This window comes from Bufo bufo, chromosome 7 (assembly GCF_905171765.1).
Source record: "Bufo bufo chromosome 7, aBufBuf1.1, whole genome shotgun sequence".
In the NCBI taxonomy this organism is placed as follows: domain Eukaryota; kingdom Metazoa; phylum Chordata; class Amphibia; order Anura; family Bufonidae; genus Bufo; species Bufo bufo.
Genome location: NC_053395.1, coordinates 96,389,238 through 96,414,516, shown reverse-complemented (window position 1 = coordinate 96,414,516; position 25,279 = coordinate 96,389,238). Strand labels below are relative to the sequence as shown.

At 44.0% G+C, this 25,279-nt stretch overlaps 1 protein-coding gene across 3 annotated transcripts in view; it reads right to left on the bottom strand.

The window, feature by feature from the left end:
- Nucleotides 1-25,279, bottom strand: part of VPS16 (VPS16 core subunit of CORVET and HOPS complexes) — a 558,269-nt gene that overhangs the window by 496,746 nt on the left and 36,244 nt on the right. The window lies entirely within an intron of this gene.

Sequence of the window (25,279 nt, the reverse complement as noted above, 5' to 3'; positions counted from 1 at the left end):
TCATTTAAGAAATTCCAAATGACTGTCTTACTGCGTCCCACCTCAGCAGCGATGGCTTATGCAGTTCAACAACCTGACCACGTTCAAAAAGGGAGAGTTTTTTTGCCTTTGCCATCACAACGTGTGACTACCTGACAGAAGATGGCAATGAATCTTTGCACAGATTTGGCCTTTTAAAAGGCATGTGGTTCTAAAATTTGGATCAGCTGAAAAACAGCCTGTTTCAGTTTAATTGTTATTTTCAATTAATTGAATGCTCAAAAAATGTTTTGTCTCACTTTCATTTCTTCTTGTTGCATGTTGAAGCTCTACTTGGAACCTTGTTAAGATCCAACAATGTAAAATATGATTTTTTGCCATTTTTCAAATGGTCTTAAACTTTTGATCAGGACTGTATGTTTTCCCCTCTCCAATCAACTTTTTAATCAATCAAGGTACACTGTTCTTCTGAACAATGTCTGGAACGACCCATATTCCTTAGAATTTCAGAGAGAAATGCACTGTTACCAGCATGTACAACATTTGCTGCCTTCCTTCCTTAAAGAAGGGCAATAATTGCCACCTGTTTTTCACATAATGAATGACCTCACTAATTGAACTCCACACTGCTATTATTTTTAACATGCCCCTTTCAATAAATGATTGAATTACAGAGAATCAGCAGCATGCATGTTATTACTGTTGGGTTTCTATTCTACTACACCTGCTAGTAAATTATTTGCTATGTAGAAATATCATTTCTATCAAAAACAGTGATTGATCAGGTTAGTGGTGTCTGACTGCTATTATTTTGAACACAACTGTAACTGTTCTGATTCTGAAGCTGGGCTCGGGCAGAAAGTGGAGGGGGAAGGGCTGATTTAGATGCTGCCATCTCCTGAATGGTAGCAGCTAGAAACATGCAACTGGTTTTGTTTGAAAGCTAGTATTTCAGACCAAAATGGCAGCATTAGTCGAAGCAACAGAGGAGAAATCACTGTTACAAATTGAGTCAGGAATAATCGTGGTTAAAACCTGCTTTTACTTTCACTTTTAGCTGCATTCACTGCATCTCAATTTCTATCAATGATATATTCCCCTGTACTGAACATATTGCTGTAATTCGGGTATCGTCTGGAATGTCAACTTTCAAACAATACCAATCCCATATCTCTAGCTGGTACCAAACCAGAGATATGAGCCGCTAAAACAGCCCCTCTTCCTCCATATTAGTCAAGAGAAAAATGAGGGAACAGCTGCAGAGCTGACAGCTGCAGGAGGAGAGAGAAAAAAAAAAAATAGTAAAAATATATAGAAATGTGGTATTATAATCAGTGTACGGACCCACATAATAAAATTATGTTATTTTTACCACACAGTGAACACTGTAAATCGATTCCACAAAATAATGTAAAAATTGCTGTTTTTTAATCTTTCCCCCTAAAAATAAAATAAAAAACTTATTTATGTTTCAAAAGGTGTTTATTGAGTTTAAGCATAGGTAGATATGCATGTACATAAGTAAATAATAGAATAAAAACAAAATATAAACATTAACAATTCTTGGAGTAATGTATATTACATTGTACGTAATTTTATCATACTATGGAATACAATAGGAGTCTTGACATAAGGAGAATGTATCAAAGTTCAGAGGCGTAACTCTGGCAAGCATAGACAATAATATCAAAGAGAAATACTATACTGTAAGTCTGGAGCATGGGAGGAAGCTAGCCATGGTTCCCAAACCTTCTCGAAAGTGGTAAATGTGTCAGCTCGGATAGCTGAGAGTTTCTCAAAAACCATTATTCTATTGATCCTTTCAACAACACACTGGTAGGAGAGTGAGTCAGTTCGCCATTTGAAAGCTATATGGATTCTCGCCGCCAGTAATATACAGGGAGTGCAGAATTATTAGGCAAGTTGTATTTTTGAGGATTAATTTTATTATTGAACAACAACCATGTTCTCAATGAACCCAAAAAACTCATTAATATCAAAGCTGAATATTTTTGGAAGTAGTTTTTAGTTTGTTTTTAGTTTTAGCTATTTTAGGGGGATATCTGTGTGTGCAGGTGACTATTACTGTGCATAATTATTAGGCAACTTAACAAAAAACAAATATATACCCATTTCAATTATTTATTTTTACCAGTGAAACCAATATAACATCTCAACATTCACAAATATACATTTCTGACATTCAAAAACAAAACAAAAACAAATCAGTGACCAATATAGCCACCTTTCTTTGCAAGGACACTCAAAAGCCTGCCATCCATGGATTCTGTCAGTGTTTTGATCTGTTCACCATCAACATTGCGTGCAGCAGCAACCACAGCCTCCCAGACACTGTTCAGAGAGGTGTACTGTTTTCCCTCCTTGTAAATCTCACATTTGATGATGGACCACAGGTTCTCAATGGGGTTCAGATCAGGTGAACAAGGAGGCCATGTCATTAGATTTTCTTCTTTTATACCCTTTCTTGCCAGCCACGCTGTGGAGTACTTGGACGCGTGTGATGGAGCATTGTCCTGCATGAAAATCATGTTTTTCTTGAAGGATGCAGACTTCTTCCTGTACCACTGCTTGAAGAAGGTGTCTTCCAGAAACTGGCAGTAGGACTGGGAGTTGAGCTTGACTCCATCCTCAACCCGAAAAGGCCCCACAAGCTCATCTTTGATGATACCAGCCCAAACCAGTACTCCACCTCCACCTTGCTGGCGTCTGAGTCGGACTGGAGCTCTCTGCCCTTTACCAATCCAGCCACGGGCCCATCCATCTGGCCCATCAAGACTCACTCTCATTTCATCAGTCCATAAAACCTTAGAAAAATCAGTCTTGAGATATTTCTTGGCCCAGTCTTGACGTTTCAGCTTGTGTGTCTTGTTCAGTGGTGGTCGTCTTTAAGCCTTTCTTACCTTGGCCATGTCTCTGAGTATTGCACACCTTGTGCTTTTGGGCACTCCAGTGATGTTGCAGCTCTGAAATATGGCCAAACTGGTGGCAAGTGGCATCTTGGCAGCTGCACGCTTGACTTTTTTCAGTTCATGGGCAGTTATTTTGCGCCTTGGTCTTTCCACACGCTTCTTGCGACCCTGTTGACTATTTTGAATGAAACGCTTGATTGTTCGATGATCACGCTTCAGAAGCTTTGCAATTTTAAGAGTGCTGCATCCCTCTGCAAGATATCTCACTATTTTTGACTTTTCTGAGCCTGTCAAGTCCTTCTTTTGACCCATTTTGCCAAAGGAAAGGAAGTTGCCTAATAATTATGCACACCTAATATAGGGTGTTGATGTCATTAGACCACACCCCTTCTCATTACAGAGATGCACATCACCTAATATGCTTAATTGGTAGTAGGCTTTCGAGCCTATACAGCTTGGAGTAAGACAACATGCATAAAGAGGATGATGTGGTAAAAATACTCATTTGCCTAATAATTCTGCACGCAGTGTATATTGGGAGAGTTTAAATCTTGCATAGGTCAGCCAATGAGGTCTATCTCCCAGGATACATAGAGGCAATGCTAGTGGATAGTTACAATCTAGTACAGAAGATATCAAACTTGTTATTTTGACCCAGAAGCTTTTAACCACAGGACAGGACCACCATGTATGAAGCATGGATCCTTCCTCATTACATCCTCTAAAAAAACATAAGGGGGAAACCTCAGGGTATATAGCATGAAGTCTCGTTGGTACCATATAAGTTCTATGTAGAACATTTATGGAAGTCTCCGCCAGGGTAACCTGCCATGAACCTTTCGTGAGAGTTAGTGATCGTTGCGACCATTTAGTAGTAGAGAATTCCTGTTGCAAGTCACTCTCCCAGGCTCTCATATAAGCTAGTTTGTGACCTTCGGGAATAGAGTTCAGGGCTTCATACATTCTAGAGAGTAGACCCTGTCTATATAGTGAAAAGTTGATAGAACGCTCAAAGGGGGAAAATTCCACATTACGATTAGGTATCAGATTAGACCTAAAGTAAGAGAAGACCTGATTCATGAGGAGATATTCTCCTACGGGAGGTGAGTATTTCTCTTTAAAATCCGAAATGGATATTAATTTACCTCTAACTAGAAGTTTGTGAAGGGTGCATAGTTGATTGGATGACCACCAATTAAGGTTATTACCTTGGAGGCTTGGGAGGAAAGCAGGGTTTCCTACAATACTCAGTAAAGGAGAGGGCATCGATTGCAGGTTAAATTTAAACCTAACTGACCTCCAAAGAATCATAAAAAACTTATTTAATAGACAATATATACCCCAAAATGGTTCTTAAAAAAAACCTAACTAATCCTGCAAAATAAAAATGTAGAAGAAAAATGAAAAAATTATGACTAGGGTGGAGCGAACCCAAACTGTAAAGTTCGGGTTCGTACCGAACTTTAGGATTTTTGGACCCTGGACCCGAACCCGAACATTTCTGTTAAAGTTCGGGTTTGGTGTTCGGCGATTTCTTAGTGCTTTTTGAAAGGCTGCAGAGCAGCCAATCAACAAGTGTTTAACTGTGTGCCCTTAGAAGCCATCACAGCCATGCCTACTAGAGGCATGGCTGTGATTGGCCAGTGCAGCATGTGACCCAGCCTCTATATAAGCTGGAGTTACGTAGCACTGCACGTCACTCTGCTGTGCTTAGTGTAGGGAGAGGATGCTGCTGCTGTAAGGGAGAGAATAGGACAGAATCTTTAATCAGAACTTCAATTTAACTCGGCGCTCTACATAGATTTAGGTGTGTGGGTGCAGTGCACAATCTTTTTACCCTGCCCTGAGCCCAGTGACAGAGAAAATAAAACTTTTATCCGTCTGTTAGTTAGGTGGGCAGCGGCGGCCATTTTATGCAAGCTCAGTGCACCAGCACTGCATATGTGCTTTTGTGACATTCAAATCCAAGTTTGAAATACTGCAATAATAATCTTTTTTTTTTTTTTTTAAACACCCTTTTTGGCAATATCCTACATCTGGTGACTTTGCAGCCTTAGTCAGTGTGCAATTTAAGCCAACACCCTTTTTAGGAAAATACTTAATATTGCTGCATCCGTGATTGTTAAAAACAAGTTTGAAATACTTCAATAATTTTCTGGCTTTGAAAAAAACACCTATTTTTGGCAATAACCTTCATCTTGGGCCTCTGCCGCATTGGTCAGTGTGCAATTTTAGCTAGAAATACAGCTATAATTTTCTGGGTTTTAAAAAACACCCTTTTTGGGCAAAAATACACAATTTTACAGTCCTTGCAGCATCTGCATTTGAGAAATTCAAGCGTTATATATAGCTGTCATATTCTAGTAGTAAAAAACAACAACACCCTTTTGGGCAAAAAACGTAATATGGCAGCCTTTACTGCATCTGTTATTTTGATATACACCCTTTACATACTGTTGTTCTATTCTGCTATTAATAAAAACACCCATTTTGGGCAAAAATCTTTAATTGCGGCCTAGTCTGCATCTGTACATGTGAGATACACCCTTTACATACTGTGGTTCTATTCTGCTATAAAAAAAAAAAAAACACCCAATTTGGGCAAGATCCTAAATTTGAGAAATATGAGGAGAGCGTCAAATAAGGGACGTGGCCCCGTCCATGGTGCTGCTGGTGGAGCTCCTGTTGCAGGGAGAGGACGTGGTCGATCTGTGCCAGCTACACGCACAAGTAAAACACCTTCCTAAGGTGCAAGTAGGCGACAGATCCTGCAGCGGTATTTGGTCGGGCCTAATGCGGCTCTACGAATGGTGAGGTACAGGCGATAGAAGATTGGGTTGCTGACAGTGCCTCCAGTTCCTTCACATTGTCTCCCACCCAGTCTCCGGTTGAAAAATCAGTGTTGGCACATGCAGCCGATGTCCATCAGTCTTTCACCTTACCCCCCTGTAAATCAGCCAAGCAGTCTGAGCCCCAAGTCATGCAGCAGTCTCTTCTGCCTTTTGATGACTCTGTTAGCAGGGTATCCCAGGGCCATCCACCTAGCCCTGCCCCAGAAGTGGAAGAGATTGAGTGCACCGATGCCCAACCACTTATGTTTCAAGATGAGTACATGGGAGGACCATCGCAGCACGTCTCGGATGATGACGAAACACAGGTGCCAACTGCTGGGCTTTCGAAAGTGTGCAGACCGACAAGGAGGGCAGGGGAGAAGACTGGGTGGAAGATGATGTGGAGGACGATGAGGTCCTCGACCCCACATGGAATCAAAGTCATGCGAGTGACCTGTGTAGTTGGAGGAAGAGGCGGTGGTCGCACAGAGCCACCAGCACAGCAGAAGAGGGAGCAGGGTGCAAAAGCAGAGCAGCCATCCCCTAGACAGTACGCCCACCGCAGCAAGGAACCGAGCACACCAAAGCCAGCTCCAAGGAGTTCCCTGGCGTGGCGGTTATTCAGATAATGTGTTGACGACAAGACACAAGTGGTTTGCATGCTGTGCAATCAGAGCCTGAAGTAAGGCATAAAACGTTCTCAACCTGAGCACAAACTGCATGACCAGGCATCTAAGTGCAAAGCATGAGTGGAGTAGACACACCAAAAACCAAGAAAGGTCTCTGGCTCCTCCTGCTTCCTCTTCTGCTGCAGTCTCTGCCTCTTCATCCACCTCTGGAGTGACACTGCCACCTGCTACCCCGCAAACAGAGGATCTGCCAGCAACACCACCATCTGGGTCACCAAGCATCTCCACAATGTTCCACGGAAGCGCTCAGCTCTCCATCTCCCAAACACTGGAGCGAAAGAGGAAGTACCCCCCTATCCACCCGCGATCCCTGGCCCTGAATGCCAGCATTTCAAAATTACTGGCCTTTGAAATGCTGTCATTCCGTCTGGTGGAGACAGAGTTTTAAAAGCCTTATGGCGACGGCTGTCCCACAGTACGTCATGCCCAGCCGCCACTATCCCTTCCCTGCACAAACAAGTGGGGGGAAGGGGGGGGGGGGAATCAGGTGTGCACTGCGCAACGCCACCTGTAGCAAGGTGCACCTCACTATGGATACGTGGACTAGTAAGCACGGTCAGGGACGTTATATCTCCATAACAGCATACTGGATAAATGCAGTGGTGGCTGGGCCTGAGGCGGATAGCAGTTTGCTACATGTCCTTCCACCACCGAGGATTGCAGGGCGCTTCAGTTTGCCTCCTGTTGCTTCCTCCTCCTACTCCGCTTCCTCATCCTCTACCGACTCCTCATATGGTCAGCGTAACACCTTCACCACCAAGTTCAGCACAGCCAGGGGTAAACGACAGCAGGCAGTTTTAAAACTTATCTGTTTGGTGGACAAACCCCACACCGCGCCTGAGCTGTGGACGGGCCTTGAACAACAGACCGATGAGTGGTTGGTGCCAGTGAGCCTCAAGGCCGGCCTGGTGGTGTACGATAATGGGAGAAATCTCGTAGCAGCTCTGGGACTAGTCGGTTTGACGCACATCCCTTGCCTGGCGCATGTGCTGAATTTGGTGGTGCAGAGATTCCTTAAAAATTACCCCGATATGTCAGAGCTGCTGCAAAAAGTGCGGGCCGTCTGTGCGTGCTTTCGGCATTCTCACCCTGCTGCTGCTCGCCTGTCAGCGCTGCAGCGTAACTTCGGCCTTCCCGCTCACAGCATCATATGCGACGTGCCAACAAGGTGGAACTCCCCCTTGCACATGCTGGCCAGACTGTGTGATCAGCAGCAGGCGATAGTGGAGTTTCAGCTGTAGCACGTACGGGTGAGTCGCCCTGCAGAACAGCACCACTTCACCACCAATGACTGGGCCTCCATGCGAGACCGGTGTTCCTTGTTGCGCTGTTTCGAGTACTCCACCAACATGGCCAGTGCCGATAACGCCGTTGTCTTCGTTACTATCCTACTTCTATGCCTCCTTGAAAAAACGCTGTTGGCGATGATGGAAGAGGATGTGGCACAGGAGGAAAAAGAGGGATCATTTCATAGGGTTTCCGACCAGTCATTCACATGTGGCTCCGAGGGTGGGTTTCTACACCCACAAATGCCAGGTACACAATTGTCCAGCCAGGGCACAGTTCTGGAGGATGATGAGGTGGAGGATGAGGAGGAGGAGAAGGAGGAACCATGTTCACAGCAGGGTGGCACCCAGACCAGCTCATGGCCATCACTGGTGCGTGGTTGGGGGAATACAGAGGAAACAAACGATACACCTCCCACAGAGGACAGCTTTTCGTTGCCTCTGGGCAGCCTGGCACACATGAGCGATTACATGTCTCTGCAACGACCGCCAAGTTGCCCACATTCTAACCAGCACCACCAGCTGATATGGAACGCCTTAGGCTACTTTCACACTAGCGTTCAGAGCAGATCCGTCTGGTGTCTGCACAGACGGATCCGCTCCTATAATGCAGACGTTTGGATCCGTTCAGAACGGATCCGTCTGCATTATAGCTTAGAAAACATTCTAAGTGTGAAAGTAGTTCAGACGGATCCGTCCAGACTTTACATTGAAAGTCAATGGGGGACGGATCCGTTTGAAGATTGAGCATATTGTGTCATCTTCAAACGGATCCGTCCCCATTGACTTACATTGTAAGTCTGGACGGATCCGATCGCCTCCGCACGGCCAGGCGGACACCCGAACGCTGCAAGCAGCGTTCAGGTGTCCGCTTGCTGAGCGGAGGCTGAACGCTGCCAGACTGATGCATTCTGAGCGGATCCGCGTCCACTAAGAATGCATTAGGGCAGTACGGATGCGTTCGGGGCCGCTTGTGAGAGCCTTCAAACGGAGCTCAAATGCGGAGCCCCAAACGCTAGTGTGAAAGTAGCCTTAGGAGGCAGCATTTCACCATGGTGGAGCAGTATGTGTGCACACGGCTACACGTACTGAATGACGGGTTTGCCCCCTTCAACTTCTGGGTCTCCAAATTGGGCACATGGCCTGAGCTTGCCCTTTACGCCTTGAAAGTGCTGGCCTGCCCTGCAGCCAGTGTATTATCTGAACGTGTGTTTAGCATGGCAGGGGGCGTTATCACAGACAAGTGCAGCTGCCTGTCCACAGCCAATATGGACAATCTCACGTTCATTAAAATAAACCAGGCATGGATCCCACAGGACTTGTCCGTACCTTGTGCAGAATAGACATACATACCGGCCTTAACCAGCCATTGTTATACTACAGCGCAATTGCTCATTCTTGTATTTTGGATATTTTACACTCTTTTGGAGCGTACCCTAAAAAAAAAATAATAATAAATAATAATAAATAATAATAATAATAATAATAATAAAAAACCAGTGTTGGCTACCTCGTCGTCCTCCTCCACGGCCGCTTCCACCTACACCGCTACGTCCACCGACTCCTTAAACTCCTACTCCATATGAACCTCCACCTCATAAATCAAGTTTTTTTTTGTTGTACGTATTTTATTTTATGTCATTTCACTACTTTGTCATTTACATTTTTGGGTGAAATTCACAAATTTTTGGGTGTGATATACCAGTGCTATACCTAGTAGACAGGTTAAAAAAAAACAAAAAACACAAATTTGCCTGTTACATTCTTGGGTGACATTTGACCATTTTTGCCGTGATTAAACCCCTGCTCTGCATAGGTGATAAGGACATAAATTTCAAAAAATTGTCTGTTACAAGGTGACATTTTAAATTTTGCTGTATACAAAACCCCTGCTCTGCATAGGTGACAGTGAATTAAATTTAAAAAATTCTTCTTTAATTGATGCGCACCCCTTCCATTCATTCAATGCTTAAACTTTAATAACTTGTCCCACATTTGCGCTTCAATAATTTTGTCCCACTTTTCTGCTCGATCATATTTCATTTTTAAAAAATTAACTTCCCTTGGATGTGGTCTCTCTTTCTCACGCTCACTTTCCGGAGTGGAACCCTGATTCGCCGATAACCATGATCAACATGGTAGGCTCAGAAAAGAACATCGAAAGTTGATAGAGAAGATATTCAAATGGATCGTGGACGTCATGGTGACGTGCGACATGGTGGGGCAGTATGTGTGCACGCCTCTACACGAACTGACTGATGGGTCTCTAAATTGGGCACAATGTCTGATCTTGCCCTTTTACGCCTTGGAGGTGCTGGCCTGTCCTGCAGCTAGTGTATTTTCTGAACGTGTGTTTAGCACGACTGGAGGGGGGTTATCACAGGTTATATTTCCCAATGTTTTGGGGTGTACCCTAATTTAAAAAAATATAAATAAATATTTTATGTTATTTAACCGGATTGCGTTCCGGAGGCGGTCGTTTGGTTCCTCCTTGACGCGCCGGCGCGTCATCTCGTGCCGGCAAAAGTTAGAGTATTTTGTCACCAGCCTGCCAGCCAATGATCATCGCTGGCAGGCTGGTGATTTTCAAAAAATCTAATCACAAGCCAGTTAACACATTATATTTATAAATATAATGTGTTAAATGGCTTCTGTGCTCCTCTGCTGGTCCTTTTCGTCGGTTGGTCCCAGCAGAGGAGCACACATCACTGAGTACACACCAACACTACACTTAGCCCCAGATCACCCCAATTAACCCCTTGATCACCCCTGTCAATCACCTAGTGAAAGGGAAAAAAAGTGATCAGTGTAAACTGTCACTTTTTTTTCACTAGTATTGACGGTTAGGTTTAGGATAGTTTAGGCCCCTTTGTTAGGTAATTAGCGTCGGTTAGCGCCCAGCCCACCGCACCGCAGTCACTGATTCGCTGATTAGCGTATCGTTAATCAGCATTGGTACTTTTATAGCATCTGTAAGTGATCAGAACTGATCACAGTCAGATCTATAATAGTATTAGTGTCACCTTAGTTCGCCCTCCACCCAAAACGCAGTGTTTGCCCGTTCAGGCCTGATCGGTCGCCCACATATGCGTTCACCCACGCCCACCCCGCCACAGTGACCAAAAAAATTTATTTTTTTTGATCACTGAACAATCACTTTACAAGCGCTGCGGCGTTAAAAAAATCATTTTTGATATTTTTTATCAATCGCAGCGGCTTCCGGTACTTCGCTAGCCTCCCATTTGTAAGACAGGCTTACTTTTTTTTTTGGGTAGTCTCAGGGAATACCATCTAAATTTAGTTGACCAAATGGCAAGTAAGGGGTATTCTTCTGAAGAGGCCTACAGGATTCTGACCCAGTCGGATGAGAAATGGGAACCGTCATCTGACGAATCCAGCGGGTCAGAATACGAACCTGTAGAAAGCAGTGGCAGTCTGACCCAAAGTTCGGACAAGGAGGTTGAGGTCCCTGATACCACCAGGCGTACCCGGCCCCGTGTTGCTAGACCACAGGTTGCACAGGATCCGCTTCAAGGGCAGCAGAGTGGGGCTGGCGCTGTCGGATTACGTGGTGAGGCATACACCAGCAGCGCAGCCCATCCTGGACCTAGTACTAGCACTGCCGTAGAACATGGTGAAGTGGTGAGCACCAGAAGGGCAGTTGAAGCTGGTACGGTGGCACGTGCATTAGTTCCCCCGTCGCAGCCACCGCACAGACAGGCCCGTAGAGCCCCTAGAGTCCCTGCGGTGCTGACAAACCCTGATTGGCAGCCCCCAACTTCAGCCGCACCAGTAGTTCCCCCTTTCACCGCCCAGTCTGGAGTTCGGGTTGAGACAGCTCATATCGGTTCGGCACTGGGGTTTTTTGAGCTGTTCTTGACTGCGGAGCTCTTGGACTTAGTCGTGGCAGAAACAAATCGGTATGCCACTGAATTTATAGCCGCCAACCCGGGAAACTTTTATGCCCAGTCTTTCCTGTGGAAACCCGTCCAAGTTTCCGAATTAAAAAATTTTTTGGGCCTTCTCCTCAACATGGGCCTAACAAAAAAGCAGGAATTGCGGTCATATTGGTCCACGAATCCAATTCATCACATGCCCATGTTCTCTGCTGCCATGTCCAGGACACGATTTGAGACCATCCTGCGTTTCCTGCACTTTAGTGACAACAGCACCTCTCGTCCCAGAGGCCACCCAGCTTTTGACCGGATCCACAAAATCCGGCCCCTCATAGACCACCTTAATACCAAATTTGCAGATTTGTATACCCCTGAGCAAAACATTTGCATAGACGAGTCCCTTATACATTTTACCGGGCGCCTTGGCTTCAAACAATACATCCCAAGCAAGCGCACCCGGTATGGGGTCAAATTGTATAAGCTCTGTGAAAGGGCCACAGGCTATACGCACAAATTTCGAGTCTATGAGGGTAAAGATCAGACCCTGGAGCCGGTCGGTTGCCCTGACTACCTGGGGAGCAGTGGGAAGACAGTCTGGGACTTGGTGTCACCCTTATTTGGCAAGGGGTACCATCTTTATGTGGACAATTTTTACACAAGTGTGCCCCTCTTCAGGCATTTGTTCCTAGAACAGATTGGCTGCTGTGGCACCGCGCGACCTAGTCGCCGGGGCTTCCCCCAACGGCTCATTACCACCCGTCTTGCAAGGGGGGAGAGGGCTGCCTTGTGTAACGAAGAACTGCTCGCGGTGAAATGGAGAGACAAGCATGACGTTTACATGCTCTCCTCCATTCACGCAGACACGACAATACAAATAGAACGAGCAACCAGTGTCATTGAAAAGCCCCTCTCGGTCCATGACTATAATTTGCTCATGGGAGGGGTGGACTTCAATGACCAGATGTTGGCTCCTTATTTAGTATCCCGCCGCACCAGACGCTGGTATAAGAAGGTGTCTGTATATTTAATTCAATTGGCTGTATATAATAGTTTTGTGCTCTACAGTAAGGCTTATTGCACACGACAGTATATTTTCACGGTCCGCAAAACGGGGTCCCGTTTTTCCGTGATCCGTGACCGTTTTTTCGTCCGTGGGTCTTCCTTGATTTTTGGAGGATCCTCGGACATGAAAAAAAAGTCGTTTTGGTGTCCGCCTGGCCGTGCGGAGCCAAACGGATCCGTCCTGAATTACAATGCAAGTCAATGGGGACGGATCCGTTTGACGTTGACACAATATGGTGCCATTTCAAACGGATCCGTCCCCATTGACTTTCAATGTAAAGTCTGGAGTCCCTTTTATACCATCGGATCGGAGTTTTCTCCAATCCGATGGTATATTTTAACTTGAAGCGTCCCCATCACCATGGGAACGCCTCTATGTTAGAATATACTGTCGGATATGAGTTAGATCGTGAAACCTCATTTCCGACAGTATATTCTAACACAGAGGCGTTCCCATGGTGATGGGGACTCTTCTAGTTAGAATATACTACAAACTGTGTACATGACTGCCCCCTGCTGCCTAGCAGCATCCGATCTCTTACAGGGGGCCGTGATCAGCACAATTAACCCCTCAGGTGCCGCACCTGAAGGGGTTAATTGTACGATCATATCCCCCTGTAAGAGATCAGGGCTGCCAGGCAGCAGACCCCCCCCCCCCTCCCCAGTTTGAATATCATTGGTGGCCAGTGCGGCCCCCCCCTTCCTCCCTCTATTGTAATAATTCGTTGGTGGCACAGTGTGCGCCCCCCCCCTTCCTCCCTCTATTGTAATAAATCGTTGGTGGCACAGTGTGCGCCCCCCATCGGCCCCCCCTCCCTCTATAGCATTAACAACATTGGTGGCACAGTGTGCGCCCCCCATCGGCCCCCCCTCCCTCTATAGCATTAAGAACATTGGTGGCCAGTGTGCGGCCTCCCATCTCCCCCCCCCCCCCCCCCGATCATTGGTGGCAGCGGGTTACTAGCAATAGTACAATAGTTAAAGATTCATACTTACCTGGGAGCTGCGATGTTTGTGTCCGGCCGGGAGCTCCTCCTACTAGTAAGTGACAGTTCATTTAGCAATGCGCCGCACAGACCCTGTCACTTACCAGTAGGTGGAGCTCCCGGCCGGACACGAACATCGCAGCAGCAGCCAGCAGCAGGTAAGTATGAATCTTCTACTATTGTACTATTGCTAAGTAACCATGGCAACAAGGACTGTAGTAGCGTCCTGGTTGCCATGGTTACCGATCGGAGCCCCAGCGATTAAACTGGGACTCCGATCGGAACTCCGCTGCCACCAATGATGGGGGGGGGGGGGGGGGGGAGATGGGAGGCCGCACACTGGCCACCAATGTTGTTAATGCTATAGAGGGAGGGGGGGCCGATGGGGGGGCGCACACTGTGCCACCAACGATTTATTACAATAGATGGAGGAAGGGGGGGGGGGCGCACACTGTGCCACCAACGATTTATTACAATAGAGGGAGGGAGGGGGGGGGGCGCACACTGTGCCACCAACGAATAATTACAATAGAGGGAGGGGGGGGCCGCACTGGCCACCAACCTATTATTACAATAGAGGGGGGGGGGGGGCCGCACTGGCCACCAATGATATTCAAACTGGGGAAGGGGGAGGGTCTGCCCCCTGCTGCCTGGCAGCCCTGATCTCTTACAGGGGGATATGATAGTACAATTAACCCATTCAGGTGCCGCACCTGAAGGGGTTAATTGTGCTGATCACGGCCCCCTGTAAGAGATCGGGTGCTGCCAGGCAGCAGGGGGCAGTCTTGTAGACAGTTTGTAGTGTATTCTAACTAGAAGCGTCCCCATCACCATGGGAACGCTTCTGTGTTAGAATATACTGTCGGTTCTGAGTTTTCACGAAGTGAAAACTCAGCTATGAAAAAGCTTTTATGCAGACGGATCTTCGGATCCGTCTGTATAAAAAGTAACCTACGGCCACGGATCACGGACAGGGATGCAATCTTGTGTGCATCCGTGTTCTTTCACGGACCCATTGACTTGAATGGGTCCGTGAACCGTTGGCCGTGAAAAAAATAGGACAGGTCATATTTTTTTCACGGCCAGGAAACACGGATCTCGGATGCGGCTGCAAAACGGTGCATTTTCCGTTTTTTCCACGGACCCATTGAAAGTCATGGGGTCCGCGAAAAAAAACGGAAAACGGCACAACGGCCACGGGTGCACACAACGGTCGTGTGAAAGAGGCCTAAGGCTGGGAGAACAGGATCCTTCCTCAAATTTCAGGAAGAGATCATCGAGAACCTCCTGTATCCAGGAGGTTCCGTGGCCCCATCCACCAGTGTAGTGAGCCGTCTACACGAGCGACATTTCCCCAATGTCGTTGCTGGTACCTCAACCCAAGCGCCACCCCGAAAAAGATGTTGTGTCTATAGCAGGAGTGGAATAAGGCGTGACACCCGCTATTTCTGTCCTGACTGCCCTGACCACCATGCCCTATGCTTAGGGGAGTGTTTCCGGAAGTACCACACACAGGTACACTATTAGCATAGGGATTACGTTACACAGGACAGGCACACAGGGCTGTTAGGGCCCTTTCACTCACAGCTGCTGCAAACCTCTCCTTTCACCTGGGACAAAGTGCATAATGTACTTCGCCACATCTCTGGGCGATTTGCGCTTTGCACATTGTCCCATGCGGAAGGAGAGGTTTGTCCTATCAAGGTAAAAAAAAAAATCACCGGTAAGCAAAAAAGTTAATGTTCTGTTCAAATGTTATATAAAGTTAATGTTAATAAATTTATTGCGTTGCGGCCTGGTTTTGTTTTTTGTTTTTTTGTTTTGTTTTTTGTTTTTTACCTTCTAGGTGGACCAACCGATGAACCAGCTGCAGCACTGATGTGCATTCTGACAGAAGCACTGCGCTGCTGTCAGATTACACAAAAGTCGGTGGATGCGGCGCTGCAAGACGAGATTTCTCCTCTGCAGTAAAAAAAATACGTTTGCCGAGGCTTATGAGCTGAGGGGCGGTGTTCATATGCTTTGGCAAACACTTTGTATATAAAAAATAAATTTTAAAAAAATCCCGGCAATGATTTATTCATCCACATCGATTGATGTGAATGGAGAAATCGGGTTTGCCAGGGCATACGGGCTGAGTGGGTTTGGATGTTGGGCGGAGCTCCTGACGCCTTTCCCCTCCTTTTTTTTTTTAACAGAGATTTTTTCATCCACATTGATCGATGCGAATGAAGAAATCTGTGCCGTCCATTTTTATTTTCAGCCCAGAGGCTGAACAGAAAAAAAAAATCTCATTACCCGTATGCTCAATATAAGGAGAAAGCAGAAACTCCTAATGCTGGCCATGTAATGATTGCGGAGACCCTCAAATGCCAGGGCAGTACAAATACCCCACAAATGACCCCATTTTGGAAAGAAGACACCCCAAGGTATTCGCTGAGAGGCATATTGAGTCCATGAAAGATTGAAATTTTTGTCCCAAGAAAGGGAGACTTTGTGAGAAAAAAAACCCCAAAAAAATCAATTTCCGCTAACTTGTACCAAAAAAATAAATAAATCTATGAACTCGCCATGCCCCTCATGGAATACCTTGGGGTGTCTTCTTTCCAAAATGGGGTCACATGTGGGGTATATATACTGCCCTGGCATTTTAGGGGCCCTAAAGCGTGAGAAGAAGTCTAGAATCCAAATGTCTAAAAATGCCCTCCTAAAAGAAATTTGGGCCCCTTTGCCCACCTAGGCTGCAAGAAAGTGTCACACATGTGGTATCGCCATACTCAGGAGAAGTAGGGCAATGTGTTTTGGGGAGTCTTTTTACATATACCCATGCTGGGTGAGAGATATATTTCTCTAAATTGACAACTTTGTATAAATAAAATGGGAAAAGTTGTCTTTTAGAGAGATATTTCTCTCACCCAGCATGGGTATATGTAAAAATACACCCCAAAACACATTGCCCTACTTCTTCTGAGTACGCAATACCACGTGTGACACTTTTTTGCAGCCTAGGTGGGCAAAGGGGCCCAAATTCTAAAGAGCACCTTTAGGATTTCACAGGGCATTTTTAACACATTTGGATTTCAAACTACTTCTCACGCATTAGGGCCCCTAAAATGCCAGGGCAGTATAAATACCTTGGGGTGTCTTCTTTCCAAAATGTGGGGTATTTATACTGCCCTGGCATTTTAGGGGCCCTAATGCGTGAGAAGTAGTTTGAAATCCAAAATGTGTTAAAAATGCCCTGTGAAATCCTAAAGGTGCTCTTTAGAATTTGGGCCCCTTTGCCCACCTAGGCTGCAAAAAAGTGTCACATGTGGTATTGCCGTACTCAGGAGAAGTAGGGCAATGTGTTTTGGGGAGTCTTTTTACATATACCCATGCTGGGTAAGAGAAATATCTCTTTAAAAGACAACTTTTCCCATTTTTTTAATACAAAGTTGTCATTTGACAGAGATATTTATCTCACCCAGCATGGGTATATGTAAAAAGACACCCCAAAACACATTGCCCTACTTCTCCTGAGTACGGCAATACCATATGTGTGACACTTTATTGCAGCCTAGGTGGGCAAAGGGGCCCAAATTCTAAAGAGCACCTTTAGAATATCACAGGGCATTTTTTACACATTTGGATCTCAAACTACTTCTCACGCATTAGTGCCCCTAAAATGCCAGGGCAGTATAACTACCCCACAAGTGACCCCATTTTGGAAAGAAGACACCCCAAGGTATTCCGTGATGGGCATAGGGAGTTCATGGAAGTTTTTATTTTTTGTCACAAGTTAGTGGAATATGAGACTTTGTAAGAAAAAAAAAAAAATCAGCATTTTCCGCTAACTTATGACAAAAAATAAAAACTTCTATGAACTCACTATGCCCATCGGCGAATACCTTAGGGTGTCTACTTTCCGCAATGGGGTCATTTGTGTGGTGTTTTTATTGTCTGGGCATTGTAGAACCTCAGGAAACATGACAGGTGCTCAGAAAGTCAAAGCTGCTTCAAAATGCGGAAATTCAGATTTTTGTACCATAGTTTGTAAACGCTATAACTTTTGCGCAAACCAATAAATATACACTTATTGCATTTTTTTTTATCAACGACATGTAGAACAATAAATTTAGAGAAAAATTTGAATATAAATGTAGTTTTATTTGAAAAATTTTACAACTAAAATGTAAAGAAATTCGGTAAATTTAGAATAATAACAAAAAAAGTCAAAATGTCAGCAGCAATGAAATACCACCAAATGAAAACTCTATTAGTGAGAAGAAAATGAGGTAAAATTCATTTGGGTGGTAAGTAGTATGACCGAGCAATAAACCGTGAAAGTACTGTAGTGCAGAATTGTAAAAAGTGGTCTGGTCATTAAGGGTGTTTAAGCTAGGGGAGCTGAGGTGGCTAAAGTCATTTCCCTATCCACATTTGTTTGCAGAGCACTTGCCATGCTCTTAACCACATTTTTATCCCATTTGCAGCCCTTTAGCCCTTTCCATGACATTTTTACAGGCATTTTAGTGCTCAAAAGTTCGGGTTCGAGGTCAAGTTCGGGTCCCGAACTCGAACTTTTTTGTGAAGTACGGCCGAACCCGAACATCCAGGTGTCCGCTCAACTCTAGTTATGACTGCTAGAACACAAAGGGGGAAAATATAATTGGACCTTAAGGCTAAAATTAATAATGTCACTAAGGGGTTAAAAATGCAATAGTGTCCCCAGAGTGGTGCGCCAACAATATTTACTGCAGACACAAATTAAAAATCTACAATAAAAAAGGTAATATTTTTGGGAGGGTTTTTCAAATTTTAACGTGACTCTTAGGAGGTTATGACGCCGCTGTACTTCTTCCTTTACATTCTGCATTTCATTTGACAGCTTATTTTCCTCAGTGAATACAATGGAGAAAAAAAAGCTTTGCTTTCTCCTCATCCCTGTCTGTAACTTTCCCCTCATCGCTGTAAAGGGCCGACACTGTAAGATTTATACTTACCATTTACAGTATATAACTGAAGAACATTTTGGGGTTAGTTTTACCCCCTGAATCTCTCTGTCTCTAGTATGGCTGCTTTTTTTGTCTTTTACATATTCTGTGTGTTTCCTTATAGTTTTTTAATGCTTCCTCGCTTATCATCCTGTTTTAGTAATTTAAATGCTTTCTTTTTGTCATGTATTGCTTTCTTTACAATTCTATTTATCCACATTGTTTTTTTCTTGTTCCTTACCTTTTTTTCTCATAAGGTATGTAACTTTCACAATTAGAGTTTAGGATGCTTTTAAAAATATCCAATTTTGCTGTATTTTTTGCTGTATTTTTATTTTTGAGGACTTCGTCCCAGTTAGTTGGCTAAATTTTGCTTTAAGGAATTTTGGTATTTTTGTTCCTCCCTGAAGAAACAAACACTCTTTTGAATGACAATTGGAAGGTTATCTTATGGTTATCTATTTCCCAGGTGTCCCTCAACCTGCATATCTTTAGTTCTGTCAGGTTTATTGGTTACTACTAAGTCCAGTATGGCCATCCCTAGAGTGGGATGAGATCTACAGGTTTCAGTCCCCCATAATAATGACCTCATGATTTGCCGCCTCATCTATCTCATTTAATAGTAGATTTTCTGTGGACTCTGGTATATTAGATGGCTTATAATAAACTTCTATTAGCATTTAATTATTGTTTTTGCCTCCATGTATTTCTACCCACAGTGACTCCACATGTTCATGTCTCTCACCTATATCTTCTCGGACTGTGGGCTTTAGACAGGTCTTTACATAAAGGCAAACCCCTTCCCCTCAGTGGTCCTCCTCACACATCACTAATTCCAGTTCACCAGTTTTATTAGTCAGGCTTCTGGCTTTAATGTACATACAACTGAGAGGTTTTTGTATATTTTTATCTTACACCTTTCCTTATGAACTGTTCTAGCCCCTCTTTCTATTCATCCTCTAGTTTCATTACCAGGCCCCAGATCTTTATCTGCAATACCTTCCCCTCCAATAATGTAATTACTCTCCTCCCCAGTCGCTAGTTTAAACACTCCTCCAACCTTATAGCCATCTTCTCCCCAAAAACAGTTGCACCTTCCCCATTGAGGTGCAGCCCATCCCTACAACAGAGCCTGTAGCCGACAGAGAAGTTAGCACAACCCAAACCCCTCTTTCCTACACCAATTCTTGAGCCATTTGTTAACCTCCCCAATCTCCCGCTGCCTTTCTTGTGTGGCCCGTGGTACAGGTAGTATTTCGGAAAACACTACCTTTGAGGTCCTTGCCCTTAGCTTTTGACCAAAATCCCTAAAACATTTTAAAAGGACGCTCCACCTACCTCTAACTTTGTCAATGGTTCCAATATGGACCATGACTGCTGGATCTTCACCAGCCCCTTCCAGTTATCTGTCAACCCGATCCTATCTGTACCACTAATAATTGAGTCTCCCATTACCAGCACCTGTCTGACTTGCCTTGCTCTCCTGGTCCCCTGCGTACTGGAGCTGACATTCCCCTGAATGGCAGAGGAAGTGTCCTGCTGCAGCAGTGCTCTCCCTGAACTAACATCCCACTCATCTGCCAACCTTACAAACTTGTTGGGGTGTGTCAGATCAGGGCTAGCCTCCCTGGCACTCTTCCCTTTAACCTGCTTTCTAAATGTTATCCAACTACCTACCTCACTTTCCTGAGTCTCCATGCTACCACCGTTCCCCACATCTACCCCATAGAGAGCCTGTTTGGTGAGCAGCATACTCTTTTCCAAATAGCCAACGCTTCTCAGTGTCGAAACTCGCTCGCTTAGATACACAATGTGCGATTCCAAACGGGCAATTTACTCATATTTTCAACAAAGATATGCACCCTCAAATGGCTGCATCAATCTGGAGTTGTTGCTGATTTTTTTTTTCATTTGCAGTAGTTCCAGATACCTAAAACAACCCCCCGTCCCTTCCTTCCTAAAGTGCCTCCGATTAACCCCAAATAAAGTTCAGCTGCTCTAGTTGGTCTATCCTGAAATTTTCTTAGTCGCATCCCACAGCAAAAGCCATGGTCCACAGAGAGCTTCCAAAGCATCAGAGGGATCTCATTGTTAAAAAGCATCAGTCAGGAGAAGGGTACAAAAGAAATTTCCAAGGCATTAGATATACCATGTAACACACTGAAGACCGTCATCATCAAGTGGAGAAAATATGGCACAACAGTGACATTACCAAGAACTAGACGTCCCTCCAAAATTGATGAAAAGACGAGAACTGGTCTGGGAGGCTACCAAGAGGCCTACAGCAACATTAACCACCTCAGCTCCCCTAGCTTAAACCCCCTTAATGACCAGACCACTTTTTACAATTCTGCACTACACTACTTTCACGGTTTATTGCTCGGTCATGCAACTTACCACCCAAATGAATTTCACCTCCTTTTCTTCTCACTAATAGAGCTTTTATTTGGTGGTATTTCATTGCTGCTGACATTTTAACTTTTTTTGTTATTAATCGAAATTGACCGAAATGTTTGCATAAAAATGACATTTTTCACTTTCTGTTGTAAAATTTTTCAAATAAAACTACATTTCTATATAAATTTTCCTCTAAATTTATTGTTCTACATGTCTTTGATAAAAAAAAAATGCAATAAGTGTATATTTATTGGTTTGCGCAAAAGTTATAGCGTTTACAAACTATGGTACAAAAATGTGAATTTCCGCATTTTGAAGCAGCTCTGACTTTCTGAGCACCTGTCATGTTTCCTGAGGTTCTACAATGCCCAGACAGTAGAAAATCCCCACAAATGACCCCATTTTGGAAAGTAGACACCCTAAGGTATTCGCTGATGGGCATAGTGAGTTCATGGAAGTTTTTATTTTTTGTCACAAGTTAGCGGAAAATGATTATTTTATTTTATTTTTTTCTTACAAAGTCTCCCTTTCCGCTAACTTGTGACAAAAAGTTCAATCTTTCATGGACTCAATATGCCCCTCAGCGAATACCTTGGGGTGTCTACTTTCTGAAATGGGGTCATTTGTGGGGTGTGTTAACTGTTCTGGCATTTTGGGCGGGACTAAATTGTAAGCAACCCTGTAAAGCCTAAAGTACTCGTTGGACTTTCGGCCCCTTTACCCACCTAGGCTGCAAAAAAGTGTCACACATGTGGTATCGCCGTACTCAGAAGAAGTAGGGCAATGTGTTTTGGGGTGTCTTTTTACATATACCCATGCTGGGTGAGAGAAATATCTCAGTAAATTGACAACTTTCTATAAAAAATTTTAAAAAGTTGTCATTTACAGAGATATTTCTCACACACAGTATGGGTATATGTAAAAATACACCCCAAAACACATTGCCCTACTTCTCCCGAGTATGGCGATACCACATGTGTGACACTTTTTTGCAGCCTAGGTGCGCAAAGGGTCCCAAATTCAAATGAGTACTTTAGGATTTCACAGGGCATTTTTTACGCATTTGGATTCCAAACTACTTCTCACGCTTTAGGGCCCCTAAAATACCAGGGAAGTATAAATACCCCACAAGTGACCCCATTTTGGAAAGAAGACACCCCAAGGTATTCCGTGAGGGGCATGGCGAGTTCCTAGAATATTTTTTATATTTTTTTCTCTTACAAAGTCTCATATTCCACTAACTTGTGACAAAAAATAAAATTTTACATGAACTCGCCATGCCCCTCACGAAATACCTTGGGGTGTCTTCTTTCCAAAATGGGGTCACATGTGAGGTATTTATACTGCTCTGGCATTTTAGGGGCCCTAAAGCGTGAGAAGAAGTCTGGAATATAAATGTCAAAAAAAATTTACGCAAAAAATTTTACGCATTTGGATTCCATGAGGGGTATGGCGAGTTCATGTGAGATTTTATTTTTGTCACAAATTAGTGGAATATGAGACTTTGTAATAAAAAAAAAATATAATAATAATTTCCGCTTCTTCTATGAACTCGCCATGCCCCTCAAAAGTGATCTTTATAGCGCCACAGCGATTTTACGGTGTTTTTGCAGTGATCAGAAAAAAATATAATTCTGTCACTGCGGTGGGGCAAACTGAACGCAAGTGTGCGCACAAGATCAGGCCTGATCGGGCGAACACTGCGTTTTTTGTAGAGCCTATAGAACATGTCCTATTCTTGTCCGCAATTGCGGACAAGAAAAGGCATTTTCTATATAGTTCTGCCAATGTGCGGATCTGCAAAATGCGGAAAGCACATTGCCGGTGTCCGTGTTTTGCGGATCCGCAAAACACATACGGACGTCTGAATGGAGCCTTACAGGGGGGTGATCAATGACAGGGGGGTGATCCGGGATCAGGGACTTCCATTTGGAAGTTTTTTTCCATTTTGCTGTTTGCCGTATGGGAAATACATTTTTAAACTATGGGCGTTTTTGCACATCACGACACCCATGATGTGTATTTTAAAAAAAATTTTAGTTCTTTTATTTTGAGAAAAGGTCGGGAGATTAGAATTTTTATGTTTTTTAATTTCAAAAATACTAATTTTTTTTTTTTACACTTTTTTTCCCCATAGGGAACTATAACATGCAATCATTAGATTGCTATTATCATAGACTCCAATGCACTTGCATTGGAATCTATGATGCTTTTAATACTTTCCTATAGAGCCCTATTACAGGCAAGGGTTCCACAGAAAATACTATGCAGCAGCCTCCTGTCATTTACAAAGACAGGGGCTGCTGCACACATACTCCGGCTTCTCTGATCTCCGCACGGGGAGACGGAACATAACCTGAATCGTACGCTTTCGGTTTTCAGTGTGCTCAGATGCCGTGGTCAGGATTGACCACGGCATCGGAGGGATTAAATGTCTGCGATCTGCATTACTGCCGAATGCGGACACGAGCCGTGGGTGTCTGCTATAAGAAGCAGGGGCCACCCGTGGCTATGGTGCCCGCAGCGCTCCGAAACAGGCGCCATCTTTAAAGACCCAGCCAGCGCCGTGGTCGGGAATGGGGTAAAGGAATTTATTTATAATAACATGTATGGCCATACACATTAGATATAAGTTTATTGATGGCTGAACAGCAGTTGAATAAACAAACATCTGATGAAGGTTCATTTCACAGACAAAGCCATACACATTTAAGTTCATATTAGTCAAACTGCCCATACACATTCAATGAAACCAGGGGGATGGACGAAAGACAAAGTACAGAGAGAACGGACAGGACAGACTGTGGTAATGGAGACAGCATACAGGTGCTGCTACACATCAGCCACATCCCCACCTCCCCTCTGTACTTCATGTCTCCTCATGAACTCCATTCCTAAAAGGGATTCAGCTGAAAAGCTTATCATTTGTATTCAGGATCATGATCCCTTTCAAGCAGAGCAGATAGGAGGATGAAGCAGCTCTTTAACTCAGTGTTGTGAAGTAACTTTACAGGTTTTGTATGCACTAATGAGGGCGGCGGCCATTTTTATTTCCACTGACAAAACAAGCCATAATAAATAATGAAAGGTATTTGGGAATATATTTATATATTTTTTTTATTATTGCATTGTATTCATTTTGAGCTAAAAATACATTTTTAAATTGGTCTTTATTAAAAATATGAAGTCCTTTTTTCTGTACAGTGCTGACATGCTGTAGTGGCAGCCTGTGGATTTTCTGTGTTTTCTGTCATCTGGGGAGCAACTTCTTATCTCTGCTCTCTGACATTATAAGCACTCACTATAGCTCAGTTGTATCTTACTGATAAGAATGTGTCTTAAATACCTGTTTATGACCTCTTAATAGCTTAGAGATTAGGTTTATTAGATGACCTACACAAAGTTAAAGTACCAGTCATAGTAGAAAAACAGTTAACCCTTTGTGACAGAACAGCTCAATATTATTAATAAAAGCCAATTTAAAAAAAATTATTTTTAGACAAAAATGAGTAACATGCAATCATAAAAAAATTGCCTCTGAAGTTGTACATAGGCTTTAATGCAAACTACTTACTAATGTATTACGATTATCCATATTGTCTCCTTTGCTGGCTAGACTCATCCTTCCATCACACTTCTTTCCATGGTTACAACCACCCTGTAATCCAGCATCGGTGGATTGCAGGGTGGTTGTATCGGTGGCACACTATAGAAAATAAATAAATAAATAAATAAAATTAAAATAAAACGCCGGCCTCTCTAGTGGCTGGGACCATGCATAGGTTGGCGATTTTATTCCTATAGTGTGCAAGCACGGCCACTGCCGCGGGATTGCAGGGTGGTCATAACCATGGAAACGAGTAGTGTACAGTCGTGGCCAAAAGTTTTGAGAATTACATAAATATTGCAAATTGGAAAAGTTGCTGCTTAAATTTTTATAATAGCAATTTGCATATACTCCAGAATGTTATGAAGAGTGATCCGATGAATTGCATAGTCCTTCTTTGCCATGAAAATGAACTTAACCTCTTCACGACCGCAATCTGTATATATACGTGATAGCTGCACATACCCCGTGCAGCTATCACGTGTATAGACGTCAAGACAGTTCTTTAATCCAAGCGCTGCAAAGCGCTTGGATTAAAGCTTCTGCCCCTGCCCTGCTGCTGTCACGGACAGCATACAGTCTAGTAATGCCAGCAAGGGGCCAATCAGAGTGGCCCCTTGCCGGCAATCGATCCGATTGG